Source organism: Tiliqua scincoides, chromosome 5 (assembly GCF_035046505.1).
Source record: "Tiliqua scincoides isolate rTilSci1 chromosome 5, rTilSci1.hap2, whole genome shotgun sequence".
NCBI classification, from domain to species: Eukaryota; Metazoa; Chordata; class Lepidosauria; order Squamata; family Scincidae; genus Tiliqua; species Tiliqua scincoides.
This window is the reverse complement of record NC_089825.1, coordinates 63,979,137-63,997,012: the sequence shown is the minus strand read 5'-3', so window position 1 is coordinate 63,997,012 and position 17,876 is coordinate 63,979,137. Positions and strand designations below refer to the sequence as shown.

The 17,876-nt window shown below is 44.2% G+C and overlaps 1 protein-coding gene across 1 annotated transcript in view; it reads right to left on the bottom strand.

Annotated features, from left to right (window-relative positions):
• CNTNAP2 (contactin associated protein 2) overlaps window positions 1–17,876 on the bottom strand; it is a 1,320,279-nt gene that overhangs the window by 30,307 nt on the left and 1,272,096 nt on the right. The window lies entirely within an intron of this gene.

The following is a 17,876-nucleotide window of genomic DNA, read 5'->3' as shown; positions in this document are numbered from 1 at the left end:
AGCTAAAATTCTGCATAACAGCCAAAGAAAACAATTACCTTACACCACAAGCCAATAAAACCACATAGCAGTGATGGGAACTCAAGTCAGGTGATTTGAGTCCAAGTTGCGAAATGTGTTTTTTGCTGATTCATGCACACTCAAGTTATTGGTGTTGGTGACTCTAGCACGAACTCGAGTCTCAGGCAACCGACTTGAAAATGAGTCACAAATGTGAACAACTCAAGTCAGTGAGTCTGAGTGTGCTTGCTTACTTTTTTCCTTGGCATGACAGACTTTGTGGAACTGTCTGGCAACCGGCAGTTCCAGCCAGTTAATGTTTTCCGTCTGCATTGACGTGGGGGAAGGTGCAAGAGGAGGGGGGAGGGAGGTGGAAACAGGCTCTCTTGTCCATCTCTGAAGGAACCGATGATCACTGGATGAAGGATGGGCAGTCTGATTTTGTTCTTTGGATGAAGAAGGGCAGAAGGAGGAGCCCAAGGGGGTTCTTGCCTTAGGATTGACTGGAGAAGCCCAGGGAGGTGGGAAAAGGAGGCAGGGAAGCAGTTTGTAGCAATCACACTTTCCAACTTCATGACTGCTCCGGGGTCCATTGTTACTTGGGAGGAGGAAGCCCCATTTAATAACTGGTGCAAATAGGACTACCTCTGAGTAGTGCTACAAAGGATTGGGTTGTACTGGTAAGCCTTCCAGTTGCTGTGTGTGACCTTCCTTCTGCTTGCCACTTCTGTCCACACTCTCACGCAGTCCATCCCATCCTCTCCAGTCTTGCCCAGTCTCTTTTGGTCTGTGCTCTGGCATGCCTGACCTGTGCCATCCACAAAAAACTCTAACTTGAGTCAAAATGATTCAAAAATGGGGGGGGAGGTGAGTTGCCATGAGCGCTCACTATGACTTTCGCACAAGTCGCAGGGGGTGGAGACTCAGGCACTGGCTTGAGTATTGCCGCTGTGCCAAGCTCCCATCCTTGGCACATAGCACAGAGTGGCTAGGGAAACCAAATGTTTGACTCAGCGTAAGGTAGCTCTTTATTGCCTAATATATTTTTCTATGTTTCTATTTAGATCAGTTTGGCTGTACTTGTCGTAAGAGGCGACTAAACAGCCACCGGGTAGATGGGACTCGTCAGCCTGGGAAGGCAGCTCATCTGAGAGAAGGAAAACTCTGATCCCAAACCTCCACTGCCTTGTGGCTACATCCAGTTATGGAAAAGGCTTCAGGAGTCAACCTCGAGGCAAAATCCGGAGCCGGAGTCCCTGAGGCAGTTCATGGCTGAACACAGTCACGTTCTGGCAACTCCTGCGACGCCGCTGGAACCAACCGTATTGGCCTCTGCCTTTCCATTGGACCATTTCAGCGACGTGGAGAGGGGGGATTTGCTGCATGGGTAACAGCCTATCCTCCATACCTACTTTACCCAGGCTTCGCGCACTGGAGAGGACACTCTGTTCCAGAACCACCATTCAGAGCGTGACACCATAGTCTTCTGAGACTGAAGGATGCCAGCAACTATTTAGATCATCTTTTTGTCTCCCCAGAGACCAAATGGTATATTTATTTCCTATAACAAGCATCAATTTATGGGACAGATAAAAGTATTCACTACAAATCGTTACGAGACCACTTGAGCCAAGTCTATTAAAGTAAAGCAAAATGATCTCTAAAGAAAATGATAATAAAATTGTAATGTGAAAATTCCATCTCAGTTAAGTGAACCACTAATTGCTTTTAGGTCGGTTTGAGCAACAGATCAGCTGCACAAAACAAAGCATTATTCATTTGGTTGCTCATAATTTTACTGCATAGCGTCCACAAAACATTCCAGGATGCATCTATACGGTAACAATAGTTTAAACTGAGGTATGAACTCACTGGGCTCAGAAAAGAAACACATCAGCAAAGCCAAGTCAAATCGGGGGAGGGGAGAGTCAGTGTATTACTGACAGAGTGTATTACTGACAGCGGACAGAGGTTCAGAGTTGGATCAGGAGACGTGGGTACAAATCTTTATTTAGCCATGGAGCTCACAGGGCCAATTACCATCTCTTAGCCTAAACTACCTCAGAGGATAGTTGTGAAGAAAAAAAAATGAAGAAACACATTCACACACCATAGACCCTTTGGAGAAATATTAGGCTAATAATTACTACATACTGTAAATAAAATTACTACACAATCTTATGACTGCTTACTCAGAAGCAAACCCCATTGAGTTCAATGGAATTGCAATCCTATGCACATTTACTATGGGGTGGATCCAAGGGGGGGCCAAGGGTGCATGGTCCCCCCAAACTATCTGCCAGCCCAGCAGGGAAGGGAGCCCACTGGGCTGGGGAGCAAAACTGGGTGACAGGAGAACACCCACTGGGTGGGGCACCAGCAAGATTGGTTGGAATAGGAGCCCAGATCTACCCAGCCAGCAGATCTGGGTTCCAAATCCAGGTGGGAGCTCAGGTCTACCAGCTGGGTAGACCTAGGGTCCCATACCACCCAACAACTCAAAGTTCAGGTAGGAGCTCAAATCTACCCAGTTGGTAGATCTGGGCTCCAAGTTCATGTGGGAGCTCAGGTCTACCTGCCTATTGAACCTTGGCCATGGAGGTCATAAGTTAAATCTGGAGCCCAGGTCTACCTGCCTGGTTGACCTGGGCTCTGGAGTTGGTAGTGATCATGGCCCACAAACACTTGATTCGCCCCTGCATTTACTTGGGAGTAAATTCTATGCAATGAAATGGATTTGCTTCTGAGTTGACAGGCATACGACTATGCTACAAGTCTCTTACACCATCTCTCCAGGGAATTGATCAAACCAATCCTAACTAGGACTAGGTTGGCCTTTATGACAATAGAAAACAGTTCTGCTATTGTGAATGGTCGTATGTACACATGCTATGAGCCACCAGTGGCCATTCTGGAACCACCACTGCAAACAGTGGCAGTGCTGGAGGCCTGCTGACACTATCAGCAGTGAAGGTAAGCCGTGAAGGTAAGCCGGTGGAGGGGTGGAGAGTAGCTAGGCTGGTGGAACAGGGCAGGGAAAGCGAGGCGAAACGAAAGGGTGGGCTGGATCTTGGTGGCAATAGTGTGTGCTGAATCTTAAACCCACTCCGTGTTTCCTCCCTCTCCCTTACTCTCCTTGCACTTCAACCAGCAAAAGAACTGGCACAGATCTGAGACCACCCATTGGGGCAATAAAGGCTTGGCCCAGGGTACAGGAATAAAAGTTCCCTTACCTCAGGGATACCTCTGTGACTGTCCCTGTCTCCCAGAATACAGCCTCGCAGGAGCACATCACATGCTCCACTGGTGTGGCTGCATCAGCAGGGGTGAGGGGTTAGTTAGGATTGGGCCTCTAGTTACTTTAATTCTATGAAAAAGCCAGGGTTCTTCAACACAGAATCGTCTGTATCCTCACAAAGTTACATTTTCCAACATTGACAGTGAAGGGAAGCTAGGTCAGTTAAACTGGGGCAGTCCAACTTTGCAATTACTATGGTCATTAACCGTTTTTATTTTATTATTTTTTACAAAAGAAGGTGCCCTCTTGATTTTTATGTTTCAAATTATCAGCTAAAGTGAGAAGAAAAAATGAAAAGAGAAGATGGAGGAAGGGGGAAAAAGAAAATATATTTAGCCTATTGAGAAGGTTTTGAAGGAAGAGGGGGGAAACAAGTTTCACTTTCAAGCACTAATTTCTTTCATTTCTTGTCATCTGATCTAATTACATTATCTAATAACATGTCAATATGAAGCAGGGCAATTTAAAGAGTTTCTTAAACACCTGTGCCCAGCAGTTGAAATACTCTGGAATATTTTTCCCCAAGGACTGAACTGCAGAGTTACAAACTTGTTTGTGTTCCAGTTCTGTCACCAAAGGGTTAAATTTTGCCAAATGTACCTATGGTTTGGCTCCTTTGAAATACTCCCTACTAGAAAGAACCCCACCATATGTTATACTTGACAAAATAAATTATGTCTATACGCAGTGCTTTTTTTGTAAATAAAAAGGTGCAGGAACTCACAACTTGTTAATCTTTTATTTATTTATTTATATTTAAACCATTTTTTATTGGAGAAATAAAATATTTTTTATGTGCTTCCCCCTAAAGATAAACTTACTTCTGAGTAGACATGCATAGGATTGGGCTGTCAATCTCCACATCCCCTTCCCCCTAGCTACTTTTTCTACACAAGGGGAAAAATACTGTACAGGTGCACTTGTAGCGTGTAGTATGTAGTGTGGCACTACTTCGAGGAGAGGAAGCAGTGAATGGATTCCAAAAAATGGCTTACATGAGTTCCATGTAATAAAATTACTCTAAGCAACTGTGGGAGCAAGAACAAAATAGGAATTCTTACATGAGAGGGGTCCTTAGGTGCACATAGAAACAGCTATGTTTGCAAACAAGCTATTAAATATGGTTTAATTCAGGTATCAGAATACTCTGTGTCTTTGGGAAGGCGCTTGGCATGCAATTGTATGTTCTCTGCTGCCCTGAGCAGCTGCTGTGCATTGCTGGAGAGGAGCTGCAGACACTGGCTGGCGGAGGGCATGCTTGTGGGGGAAGGATGAGGAGGATCTCTGGCAAGGCTGGACAGCACGTTGTACACACGTATAATCCCTTTTCACCTGCCCTTAGCATGTGAAAACGGGTGCAGATGTATCTCAGCCAGGATTAAGAGCCCAATCCTAGGTATGTCTACTCTGAAGTAAGTCTCGTTCTAGTCAATGGAGCTTACTCCCAGGAAAGTGCTAGGATTGCAGCCTAAGAGCCCAATCCTATGCATGTCTACTCATAAGTCCACTTTAGTGAATGGGGCTTACTGTGGATAGGATGGCAGCCTCAGGGCCCAATTCTGTGCCTGTCTCCTCAGAAGTCAGTCCCACTAGAGGCAGTGGGGCTTCCTCCCAGGAAAGTGTGGACAGGACTGCAGCCTCAGAGCCCCTCCTGTGCCTGTCTCCTCAGAAGTCAGTCCCACTAGAGGCAGTGGGGCTTCCTCCCAGGAAGGTGTGGAGAGGACTGCAGCCTCAGAGCCCCTCCTCTGCCTGTCTCCTCAGAAGTCAGTCCCACTAGAGGCAGTGGGGCTTCCTCCCAGGAAAGTGTGGACAGGACTGCAGCCTCAGAGCCCCTCCTCTGCCTGTCTACTGAGAAGTCAGTCCCACTAGAGGCAGTGGGGCTTCCTCCCAGGAAAGTGTGTAGAGGACTGCAGCCACAGAGCCCTCCTCTGCCTGTCTACTCAGGCTGCAAGGCTATGACACTTTCCGGGGAGTAAGCCCCATTGAACACAATGGAACTTACTTCTGAGTAGACATGCTTGGGCTCTCAGGCTGCAAGGCTATGCACCCTTTCCCAGGAGCAAGCCCCATTGAGCACAATGAGACATACTTCTGAGTAGACATGCCTAGGTTCGTGCTGCAGATTGGCACGGGGGCTGCACCAGCCAGCTTCCTTCCCCTCCTCCTCCGCCAAGCCAGTACCTGGGCATTCCGTGGGTGCTGCAGCCCGTCTCCCTGGCTGGCTGGCTGGCTGTCCGTCCTCCTCCTCCTCGGCGTCAGCGCGTGTCTCCCGCGCCCTCCAGCGGCTTGGAAGCTGGGCTGGGAAGCAGAGCGTGGGGGGAGGGGAGGCAGGCTGGGCTCAGGCAAGAGCTTGGTGATAGGGGCAGGAGGGGGTCGTTGTGCAGTCAGGCAGGGGCCAGGTGCCTGCCCACCCTGCACCCCCAGCACCCACCCAGCGAATGCCTCTGTTTTGCTCCCCCCCAGAAGGGGAGGGGCCCCTGCAAAAAGGTGCCGGAACTCCGTCCCCCCGCGTTCCATTAGAAAAAAAGCCCTGTCTATACGTAATTCTCTTGGTAAGATGGCCTCTATGTGCCACAGTCACTGGACATCACTGAACAGTAAGGTAAGGGGGGGGAAGTCAGTCCAGAACTATCCTGTGGACTAATAAAATAAAGCACAAGGGTTATAATTCAGATAATGGCAAGGAAAAAGGCACCTGCATAGACTGTGGAAGCTAAGATCAAAGGAAACACAACCTGTTCCACTACCAAGAATGGGAATCTCTGCCTGCACATACGGAACTGTGATGCTTATTAGCAACTTTTGCGAATTGTCATAGCTTGGACTGGGCCAAATTCTGTATCCGGGCGTACAAATCTTTTAATTTACGTGGGGCTTTCCAGTTATGAAAGCTTGCTTGTTTGCATGAACTCTTATATGTCTTACTACTTTTTGCTTTCTAGGAAAACTCTCAGATGTTTGCACAAAGTCATTAAAGCAAGAATATTTAATGTGTTCTATTGATCAATTGTTCTCCATTTTGATGGGATTCCATACTTTATAAAGTCTCCTGCTCATCAACAATTGAATGCTGGAATTTTTCAAAGCTAGTGAGAGAAGGTGGAACGACCTTGAATTATCTGACTGTTCTCAATATTCTACTGCATTCTGCCACACTCTAGTATGGACAAAAAGCATGGGAATACTGGGCATGGTAAATCCAGAGTGGCTTCAATCCACTTGTGCTCCTGAGTGCATCTCTTAGCATCTCCTACACTTATGGCTGCTAGTCATTCCTACATGCCAAAGCATAGCACTGGGTGGGACAGAGGAATCCATCATCCAGACAGGTGCAAGTGCTCAAGTGGTCTTGTGGGGGAGAAAAAAGCTGGGGGAATATTTCCAGAATGAAGTGGGCAGAACCTTGAGTAAAGATGGGTGTAAACATCTGTACACCCAACTACCACCATGATGGCAATCTGTTATATTTAATTTGCTACTGATTTATGGTCATTTTAAGTGATGTGGTTTCAGTGAATTTTAATTTTATGCTGTTAGCCACCATTAATATTTTTTTATAAAATGCAAAGGCAGAAGATTTATTTTCACCAAACATTTCAACTAACGAGAGTATGCAAACATAAAAACACTTTACAATAAAATCAAATTCACCATTTAAAACAAAGATAAAGTATTCCACCAGTAGCAGATACAGCGCACAAAGCAAAAGCGTGATGCAAAAAGGTGTTGTCAAGCAGCTTTTTAAAAGCAAAGACAGAAAAGGTTGTTCAAACTCCATGAAGCAAGGATTCCACACAAGGGTGTGTGTGTGTGAGAGGGAGGCTATCACAAAGCAGGCTCTGTCTATGTTCATGCTAATCAAGCCTCACAGTGATGATATGTGGAGCATAAGTTCATAAGATAGGTAGATTCATATGCAGAAGGCAGTCTTTAAGGAATATAGGGCCTAAATAGGGCTTTAAATAGGCCTAAAGAGGGCTTTAAAGGTAATAATCAGCACTTTGAACTGGATCCAGAAACAGATGGGAAACCAGTGTAGTTCTAGGACTGGGGTCGGCAACCTGCCATTCTGGAGCCGCAAGCGGCTCTTTGAGCCTTTGGCTGCGGCTCTGTGCGGGGCCAACCCGTCCCAGGGGAGGGGCTCGCTCCTCCCGCGACGCAGCCGCCGCTCACCAGCCCGAGCATACGGGCTGCGGCTGCGCCCCATAGGAGAGGGCATGAACGGCTGGCGGAGCAGCTCCTCCGCCGAGAGCGAGCGCCCGCCGCCTCACGTTCCCGAGCCACAGCCCGAGCACATGGGCTGCAGCTGCGCCCCATTGGAGAGGGCGCAAACGTCTGGCGGAGCGAGCCCCCGCATGTTCCCTCCTGCCGGAGCCGCAGCCCGAGCCTGTGCGTGTCTCCTCAGAAGTAAGTCCCATTGAACACCCTGATGATCCCCCCTTCCCACAAGCAGCCCTAACCCCAGGGATCCAAGGCAAAAGCAAGCAATTGAATGCAGCTGCTCTCTCCTCCTCCCAAGCTCAGAGCACAATCCTGTGTGTGTCTCCTCAGAAGTAAGTCCCATTGAACACCCTGATGATCCCCCTTCCCACAAGCAGCCCTGACCCCAGGGATCCAAGGCAGAAGCAAGCAATTGAGCGCAGCTGCTCTGTCCTCCTCCCAAGCTCAGAGCACAATCCTGTGCGTGTCTCCTCAGAAGTAAGTCCCATTGTGCTTGCTCCCAGGAAGGTGTGCACAGGATTACAGCCTTCAAACTCCCCACTCAGCACCCCGTCACTCACTCACTCACACTCTCACTGCTCCATTTCCTTCACTTGGAAACTTGAAAGGGGTTTGGAGACCCCTGCACCAGATGGTATTCTGTATATGTTTGTATACTGTATGTGTAACATACCGTATATGTAGCACCAAAGCATATTTCATGGTTGTGAAGTAATCATTGTTAGTATGCCTTTTATTTTATGCAGTTTTGAACTCTTAGCTTGTTTGTTCAGGAGCACTTTTGTGAACAGTGTTAAGTAGTACTAAGTGGTCTTGTTCAGAGGTAGTATTGTGTGGAAAGGCATTTACAGAAGTACAGAAGTAAATGACAGTAAAGAATGACAGTATCCTTCACAAGCAGTTCACCTGTGCACAATCTAAAACTGTTGTTCTCCAACTGTGGGTCTGGACCTGATTTTTAGTGGGACCTCTAAGAGGGGAGTGTATTATATAACTGGGACCTATAAGAGGGGAGCGCAAACTATATATGCAGTATTATCTTCATTTTAGATGTCAAAAGGGTTTTGTGGCTCCCAAGGTTTTCTTTTTTCCGGAAAATGGGTCCAAATGGCTCTTTGCTTGTCTAAGATTGCCGACCCCTGTTCTAGGAGAATGGACTGTGTGGCCCCACCAATTTGGCTTCAGCATTCTGAACCAGCAAGTTTCTGAATACTTTTTAAGAATGGGTGATATCTGTAGGTTGGCTAGAATTTAAAAAAACTAGGAAGAAATTTTTAATATGGCTTATATACGGATGGTCAAGATATAAATCATGGCCTCATTTGTAATATGAAGAGGGGACATTAGTCTTATATTTCAAAATGTGCTTTGGGAGATCTTCAATAATAAAATTCTAGAAAACAGTTTACATTTCCTAGAAATTGAGGAGGTGGTACAACCCTTCAAATCTGAGGACACTATTAACATAATTTTTCAACGTTAATACTAAGGCTTTTCTTTCAAATCTTTCTTTCAAATCAAAATTCAAATTTTCAGATTCCATTCTGCAAGACACCAAATGTTGCCTAAAATGTTCGGTGCAGAGGGAGACTTCTCAGATTTCCCAAAACAAAAAACCCGTATTTTTACCACACAATAATTAACATGCATACTAAGAGTTTTTGGACAAACCCAGCAACCACATCCTAAACAGCTAACCATAATAATTTTGTCTAATGGAGAGTCAACATTTCTAAGAAAAAAGCAGAGCTGCATTACAGAGACACCCAATTATCACTGGGTGGCATTCCTGAAATTGTCTCACACTCAGACAGTGTCCTTGGATATGTGAATATGGAGATTTTAAGAAATATTGTGCTGTTTTCCCTGTGCAAGAGTCATATTTTCTCCCAGTATCTCCTCCACTCACTCCCATATAATCAAGCCTATCAGCTTTGGCAGAAAACAATAACACTGCTTCATCAATAATTTTTTGATATCACAATCCCCACCCGTAATGTTAAAAAAATTCTATTCCACTGAATGCAGGGCATGCTGAGAAAAAGAATAAGATTCACCATAGGAGAGAAACAAACTATGAAAATGACAGCACAATGTATCTTAAATACATTCAAGAGGTACACTGATAAACATGTAACAGTCTCAACTTTTGCTCCCACTTCCCAACTCTCAGGAGTGTAGAGAAATTAAAACAAAACAAAACCTTAATTGTGTCTTTGTAAACATTTGTCATAGGACATTACTGATGACTAAACTTTATACTGTGAAATATAACCACTGTTCAGTTACAGAACAAACAAAATATTATAGGCAACTTGCAAGCAGAGCATGATATAATAGGCAGGCCTTGTAACTTGTCCAGCATCTAGAAATCAGAGATATACTGCCTGTGATGCTGGAGGCACAACTGGCCTTATCAATGCTCATATCTACTGATGGACCTCTCTTCCATGAATTGCCTAAACCTTAAAAAAAATAAAAACACACAGCCCAACCCTAACATTGTGCACTGGAATGCAGTGGAGCCAGCATAGGCACCACTGAATCCTATACATGGAGTTGCCGTGCTGGCAGCCTCCTTGAGGCAAGAGGACATTCATCCCATTGCCCTGGGGTAAGCCCCAGCAGCTGCAATGGGACTAATTGGATGTGCACTAGCAAAATTGCTAGTGCAAATCTGAGTGGCCTTGTGTCTGTGGATCAGGGCCAGGAGGGGGTATAGGATCCAGTGGGAGCCTCTGCCACCATCCCTGCAGCCTCCCAGGCCTGATCTGCATATCCTCATCCTTTCCTGCCCCATTCTACCCCTCCTGACCTCCCCCCCCCGCCCTAGAAAATCTCCACAGCACTCAGCATGGGACATACCTTTCTCAGTACTGCAGGGCCTCTTCTGCCAGTGCAAGAGGCCTGCATGGTCTTGCACAGGCCCTCGTGCTGGCACCTCTTTCTGCTGGGCTGCCATGAAGTGCCTTATGGCACTTTTGCAATGGCTGTTTCCAGAGCAGTGTACACTAGTTCAGTGTTTCTGTGATGGAGGATTGGGCCCACAATCACCCATCTAAGCTGGTGGCCATCACCAGGTGTTGCAGCTCCACCAATGAATTAAATTCTGTGTTTAACATTATGTTCCAAACCAGTTTTAAGCCTCATAGAGAAACATTCTCAACATCAACAATAGACTTTGATGAGATTTCAGAAATCTTGTAGCTTAGAATTTGCCTATACTGCCTTGATTTTGGGGTCTATTCTTGGGGGCTGCCCCCCTTTTTTACTTCAAACATTATAATTAGAAAATGATAAAAACAAAAAAACTGGAAAGTAATTTGTTAAAACTGAATATGGTCAAACCCTTTTTTTTTAAATATTCAGTAATTCAATTGACAGTTGACTCCTTTCTTTTCTTCTCTTTTGTTTTGATTCATTCTTACTATTTTTATTTGATCTTTTATTGTATGCCATTAAATAAACCTGTTTAAGCTCTTGCTGAAAATCCCAAATTATACTTATATTTAAAACTTCTCAATTTACAGCCATTGAGAAAAATAGCATGCTTCTGTCAGGTTCTTCTAAAACCCTCATTTATATGTATATGTACACACACATAGATACTGTGGAAACATTACAGGTGATGTAAATCAGACTAGTGAAAGAGTATCACCCACAGACTTCTTTTGTTTCCTCTTGGCATACTTGATAATTGAATGAGCTCAGGAAAATTTAGACTGAGTAGGTAAAGAAAAAGAATAATAAGTAATGCTTCTTATGAAAGGACTGGATTCTCATGCTGATACAGCTGATGTTCAAACGAGTCAGCTTTTGTTCAAACAGAAGATGGATCTACAGTAAATTCATTTTGATAAAAGCTCATGCCGCAAAACATTTGTTAGTCTTTAAGGTGCTGAAAGACTTCTTTTTGCTGCAAGACTGACACAGCAACCCTTTTGAAAGCTGAATAAACATAAACTAAGCTGTTAAACATAAACTCCAGCCACATCCTATAGATTTAGCATATAAAAAGAAACAACTTGCAAATAGAAAAAAATCAGACATTCACTTGCTATTATCATGAAAAGGGTTCACAAGAGTTGACAGAAGAAGAAAGCTGCCTATCTTAACACATGGGCAACAAGACTAACACACCCTATGCTTGTACCACTTTAGGGTCAGAGAACAGCAAGCAGCTCTTACACCAATAATGGCATGTCAGAATAGTCCAAAATGCTTCCCCTGTCTAGATTACCTGTTTTTCTCCCCCCTCTCACTGCTTCTTCAGGTAATTCCTTCCTCCTTGCAGAGACAGACAAGTGCCTGACTCGGAGCACCTCTACATAGGAACCTCTCCTTTTGTTGGCAGCTGGAATTCCTGCTGCCTAATTGTAACCAATAGTAAGCCACACACAAAAAAATATCCTGGCACCATATAGAGAAATGCAGGTGAAGAGCAGATGGAAAAACTGGAGTGGAATTCCTCATCAGCTGGAGTATCATTTCTTGTAGCAGAAATTGAACACAAGAAACAACAGAGGCAAATTGAAAAACATGGACTGGATTTTTTGATTTTTCAAACAGTGAGAAAATACTGTATATATACATATCTTTTTGAATCTCAGTATTGAAACTGAATAAGGAAATTAAAATTATATGGAAAACGTTCAGTTAGTGACAATTTGGCACTATCAGATGCTGTGTGGCCATTTAGGCACTCTCAGATAAGGAAGTTTTGCAGAAATCTAAAATATCAGTATTTCAGAGACAGTAACAGGACTAATCGGATGCAATTGTAACACCCATATTCCCACCCCAAGGATCACTACCTGAGCAGAACCCACAGGCCCATTATATACCCCTTAGGGATGTTCTCAGCTTCCAGTATCCTTTATTTACTCAAACATACTGTACATACATACATACAGTGCCATCAGGGTAGATGGGGCTTTACACAAAATGAGAGGACAGGGCCTTGTCTCAAGGGAAACAGCAAAGCAAGAGGAGAGAAATGGAGACAAGGCAGAATCTGCAAGTCACATGTGCTTGACCTTTACAAGAGGAAGACATTTGTTAATTTCCTGATCCTGTTGCAGTATCTAAACATATTTTGTCTGCAACAGTGTGCTGAGTGCTGATTTAAAAGCAATGAAAATCTTTGTTCTATAGGAAAAAAAATACATTGGAGAATCATACACTGCCGATTTCAAATCAACCTCACTTGCAGAATGTGAACTATCCGGCTGTGCAGTGACTAGTGCCTTACTGTTTGTGTACATGCACTGACACTTATGGGCAGGAAAGATTTCATTACTAGACAACTGAAGAACAGCAGCAGTAGCAAGACCTGCTTTTTTTTAAAGCAACAGTAATGGCTCATTTAAAACACTGGCTATGACAAGAAAACTACAAAACAAAATCACAGTTAAAAACAACACACCAACAAGGCAGTAGGAAGTACATACTGTGTAAAAGTGATTAGTTACAGTCAAGTATTGCTCAATAGCCAACATTCAGATCTCATTGCATCTCAAATGAGTCAGAATAAACCTCCCAATGCTGTGCAGCTATCAAACATTGGTTACATACAGTTCACAGAATCTCCTTGCAAACACTAGCTAGTCATCAGTGTTCATTAAAAACACAAACTGATGAAGGGACTGATTCTGTACACTATCTGAAATAATGCCCTAAAAACATGACGTGGACTGGAATGTCTCCAATGTTTTCCTCCTTGCAAATAGAAATACAGATACAGAAATCTGAGGGAAAAGATCAATTCTGGTATTGGTAATATTCTGCTTGTACTGCAGCTGCACAGGGCTTTTGCTGAAATACCAGCAAGGATATCCTCAGATCAAAATCCCAAAGACAGTTTTCCAAGCCATGACTGAATGTTATCTTTATATACCAGGGTGCTGATTTAACATTGGCCAAGGCGAACAGGTCTTTTCGCAGAAAAAATATCACTGAGGCATTGATTAGTTTTCATGTGGCTGCTTTCTAACAAAGCAATTCGCAGAAAACCCTTTGCAATTGAGCAAGGTTACACCTGAGCAATGTTGTGTCACCAAGTATTTGATCTAGTAGCAATTAGTTGAGACTGTTTGTGCAAATGGAACATTGGAAACCCAGTATCAGGCATATGACTAGTTCAGTCAGAAATTACCCAGAAGTGAAGAGGTGCTCATTTCTCCTAGAAGTACTTCAGTGTCAGTTCTCAACATGAAGTTCTCCTAAGTGACTTCTAAGATGCACCTTCACTATACATGTTACTTTCTAAAATGTTTAAAACTAGTCCAATTTACCACTATTAAAAAAAAAAAATCAAAATCACACTGTCCAAGCCCAAATAGGGACAAAATAGGGACTGCGATTTCTGAGGGAGAGAATCCTGCCACCCCACAAGGGATTATTCTTGTCAATAGGGACAGTTGGAGCATGATAAATAATAGCATGATTTTCATCTATTTCTCTTGGTTTGAGTTAATTACAATTGGCACACAATTTCAGAAACATCTTGGCAATAATACACAGCTCTCAATATCACTAGCTAGTGCACACAGCAGGCATTGCTTAGCAAACATGTAACCTTCGGCTGTAATCCGAAGGTTATTTTAATTTTTTATGACCATCCTTGTGATGTGTGTTGCTCAGGGGTTCTACTCAGTGGCCTCTTTTAACCATTTAAGCTCACACTTAAGCGACTTTGCTCACAAGGAAGTTCTGTTGGTATCAAGAAGACCTGCTGCTAAGCAGTTTGTGGAAGAGGAGTAAAGTTGGCTACACTGTATCCTCTGTACAACTGTGATAAAAAGCAGAGGGGAAAACCTGGTTAGACTGTTCAAATGGGATTTGAGGGGGAAAATGGAGCTTGAAAGGTTATTTTAAAAAGACTGAGTGGTAACTTCTGCATTTAATGAAATATGCCAAAAAGGATGTTCTGGCTTCCATGTACATACTAATGACCTTATATTCACTAAGGAAATCACGATAAGAGCTCAAAACCTAGAATAGCTCATAGATGTAAAAAAATAGATATAAAAAAAGGAGATTTATCTGGAAACACTCTAATGGCCCAATCATATAGGGAAGGGTTTTTCAAACTGTGGGTAGAGACCCTTTTGGTGGGTCACAAACTGATTGTTGGTGGGTCGTGAAGCTTTAGTTGATAAGCTGAGAAGGCAAATGCATGGAGCCCTATGGAAAAGTGAAACAGAGTCATTTACTTGTGAGTAAGCAAACTTGCCTTAGTCCATTGGAAAGGGCAGGCTGAGAAGAATCCAATAATACCAGAATGATCCCAATCCGATGAACACAGCCCCCCAAAAACACCCAAAAAGGTGTTGCCTTAGTCCATTGGAAACAGCAGGCTGAGAGGAATCCAACAATACTAGAATGATCCCAATCCGATGAACACCCCCCCCCCCCAAAAAAAAACACCCAAGAAGGTGTTCCCTCCGTTCAAACTAACAAATGTATTGAGCCCTATGGAAAGCAAAACTAAGCTACACTTTCGTGTTTACTCATGAGTAAGCAAACACAGGTCATGGTTCAGGATGTGGACTCACCTCCCTGCATTACAATCTCTGCGCATGAACTGGAGGTTGTCCATGACTTTGTGTACCTTGGCTTAACGATCTCCGACACTCTTTCTCTCGATACTGAGCTAAACAAACGCATCGGTAAAGCAGCTACCACATTTTCCAGACTCACAAAGAGAGTCTGGTCCAACAAGAAGCTGACGGAACATACCAAGATCCAGGTCTACAGAGCTTGTGTCCTGAGTACACTTCTGTACTGCAGCGAGTCATGGACTCTTCGCTCACAACAGGAGAGGAAACTGAGCGCTTTCCACTTGCGCTGCCTCCGACGCATCCTCGGCATCACCTGGCAGGACAAAGTTCCAAACAACACAGTCCTGGAACGAGCTGGAATCCCTAGCATGTATGCACTGCTGAAACAGAGACACCTGCGTTGGCTCCATCATGTTGTGAGAATGGATGATGGCCGGATCCCAAAAGATCTCCTCTATGGAGAACTTGTGCAAGGAAAGCACCCTACAGGTAGACCACAGCTGCGATACAAGGACATCTGCAAGAGGGATCTGAAGGCCTTAGGAGTGGACCTCAACAAGTGGGAAACCCTGGCCTCTGAGCGGCCCGCTAGGAGGCAGGCTGTGCAGCATGGCCTTTCCCAGTTTGAAGAGACACTTGGCCAACAGTCTGAGGCAAAGAGGCAAAGAAGGAAGGCCCATAGCCAGGGAGACAGACCAGGGACACACTACACTTGCTCCCAGTGTGGAAGGGATTGTCACTCCCGAATCGGCCTTTTCAGCCACACTAGACGCTGTGCCAGAACCACCATCCAGAGCGTGATACCATAGTCTTCTGAGACTGAAGGTTGCCAACATGAAGCAAACATGCCTTGGCTTGTGGTCAGATCAGATAAAGGGGAATGCGAGGCCACCAGAATGGCACGATCTGATGAACATGGAGCTCAACAAATGCTCCAGAAGGCAGCCTCCCCCATATAAAGAATAAAACAGAGGCTTGAGCTGGTAAGGTGAATTTGTTTTCTTTTTTTAGTCTTATAAAGCTAGGAGGGACTTGAAAATGATATGGTGTCTTGCATTATTTGTTTGTTTATGTAAAAAAATGCATTCTGGCTTTTTTTCTTAACATAAGCAACCAAGGCAGCTTTCAATCAATTAAAGATTTTAAAATCATAAAGTATAGAATTGATTTTTTGTATTATATCTACAAATATGAAAAACTCCATTCAACCTTGCATTGAAGGCAATAGTTCCTAAACTTTTTTGACAGGTGGCTCCCTGATCATTGGCCACTACTCCCCATGTTTTGCCACTTCCCCAGTCCAAACTTCACTTAAGATAACTTATACCTACTTTAAGCTAATTAGCTCCCCTTTGTTCCCCAACAATGGCCCCAGTTCTCCACTGCAGCACTGCTGGACCCCACCACCAGAGCAGCTTGCCTGTTCAACCTGCAGAGGTCCTCCTTTCTCTCCTCTCCTGCCAGCAGCTTCTCCAGCCACTACAGCAACACTTTGGTTCTCATCAGGTCTTGAGCATGGCAGCCACACACCAATCCCAGAGTCTTCAGCAGTTCTCAGAAGTCCATTCATCTGTCTTTCCATTAGTCAGCTAGTCCATTGGTCAGTCAACAGGTCCATTAGCTAGTCCATTAGTTCCACAGTCCATTAATCCATTGGTTTGGTTTGGCTGGCTGGCTGGCTGGCTGGCTGGCTCCTTCCTTCTCCAAGCTTTCCTCCTTCTACTACCCACACCCTTTTTCCTTCCTGCAGGTGCTGCTTTTAACCCTCAGGGCCTTTCTGCCTCCAAGTGGCTGCAGCTGTGCAGCACACTCACTGTAATCTAAGGCCCTGATGTTAACCCCATGCTTGCCTGCCAGAGCAAGGGGCCCACTGTTGACACCACACCCTATCTCCTCAAGGGATCTTGCACATTTCCATTACACCCCATTAACACTAAAGTCCTATACATTGGAAAGGGTGGTGGGTTTTTCATAAGGATTCTGCGGCTCCTCCAGCTGGTTTCTGCGGCTCCCTTGGGAACTAGGGCTCACAGTTTGGGAACCACTTATTTAAGGGTTTGACAAAGATTGCGGATAATATTTCTAGGCACAAATTCATAATGTGAACTATCATGGTACGATCATGTGCTATACAGGCAAGACAGGACGTGGACTGAAGGTATATGACACAGCAACATTACTGATGCTAAGCAGCTTTGGGTCAGGCCTGTGCCTGGATGGATCTCTTTGTGTGCACCCTTGAGCTTTTTGCAAGAAAGACAAGACATGACTGCAGTGTATTAACAAATTCACTTAAAACAAGTGACAGCTTCACAGCTTGAAACGTAACTGCACTTCATACATGCTGTGCAACACCAGCTGTAGTTACTGCTCAGGAAATTACTAGATGTCAGACATCATCAATATCCTTATTTACCAGCTCTGATGACCCTTTTGTTGGTCTCTATTTCTATTCCCCCAACAACCTAGTAGCAGACAGACCTCAGAAGAGATTCATTTGAGAGAGATGAAAGGATCAAGAATTAGAAAACAACATCCCTTTTTCTAATAAAAACTAGGCATTTTTCCACATTGTGAAGGTTGCTATGCTGATTATTTTTCAAAACACAAAGCAAAATCAAGCCAAATAAATATGATCGAGTCAGAAAATGGATGTTATAACCATTGTAAATTATACAGGTCTTCTACTAACAAATGCTTGGCATAAATTTTAGCATTTTACCAGCGGGCCACTTTTAATGGAGGTTCCTCTTCATTTTCAAAAAAAGTCCTGTGCAAAGGACAAGCAAAGAGTG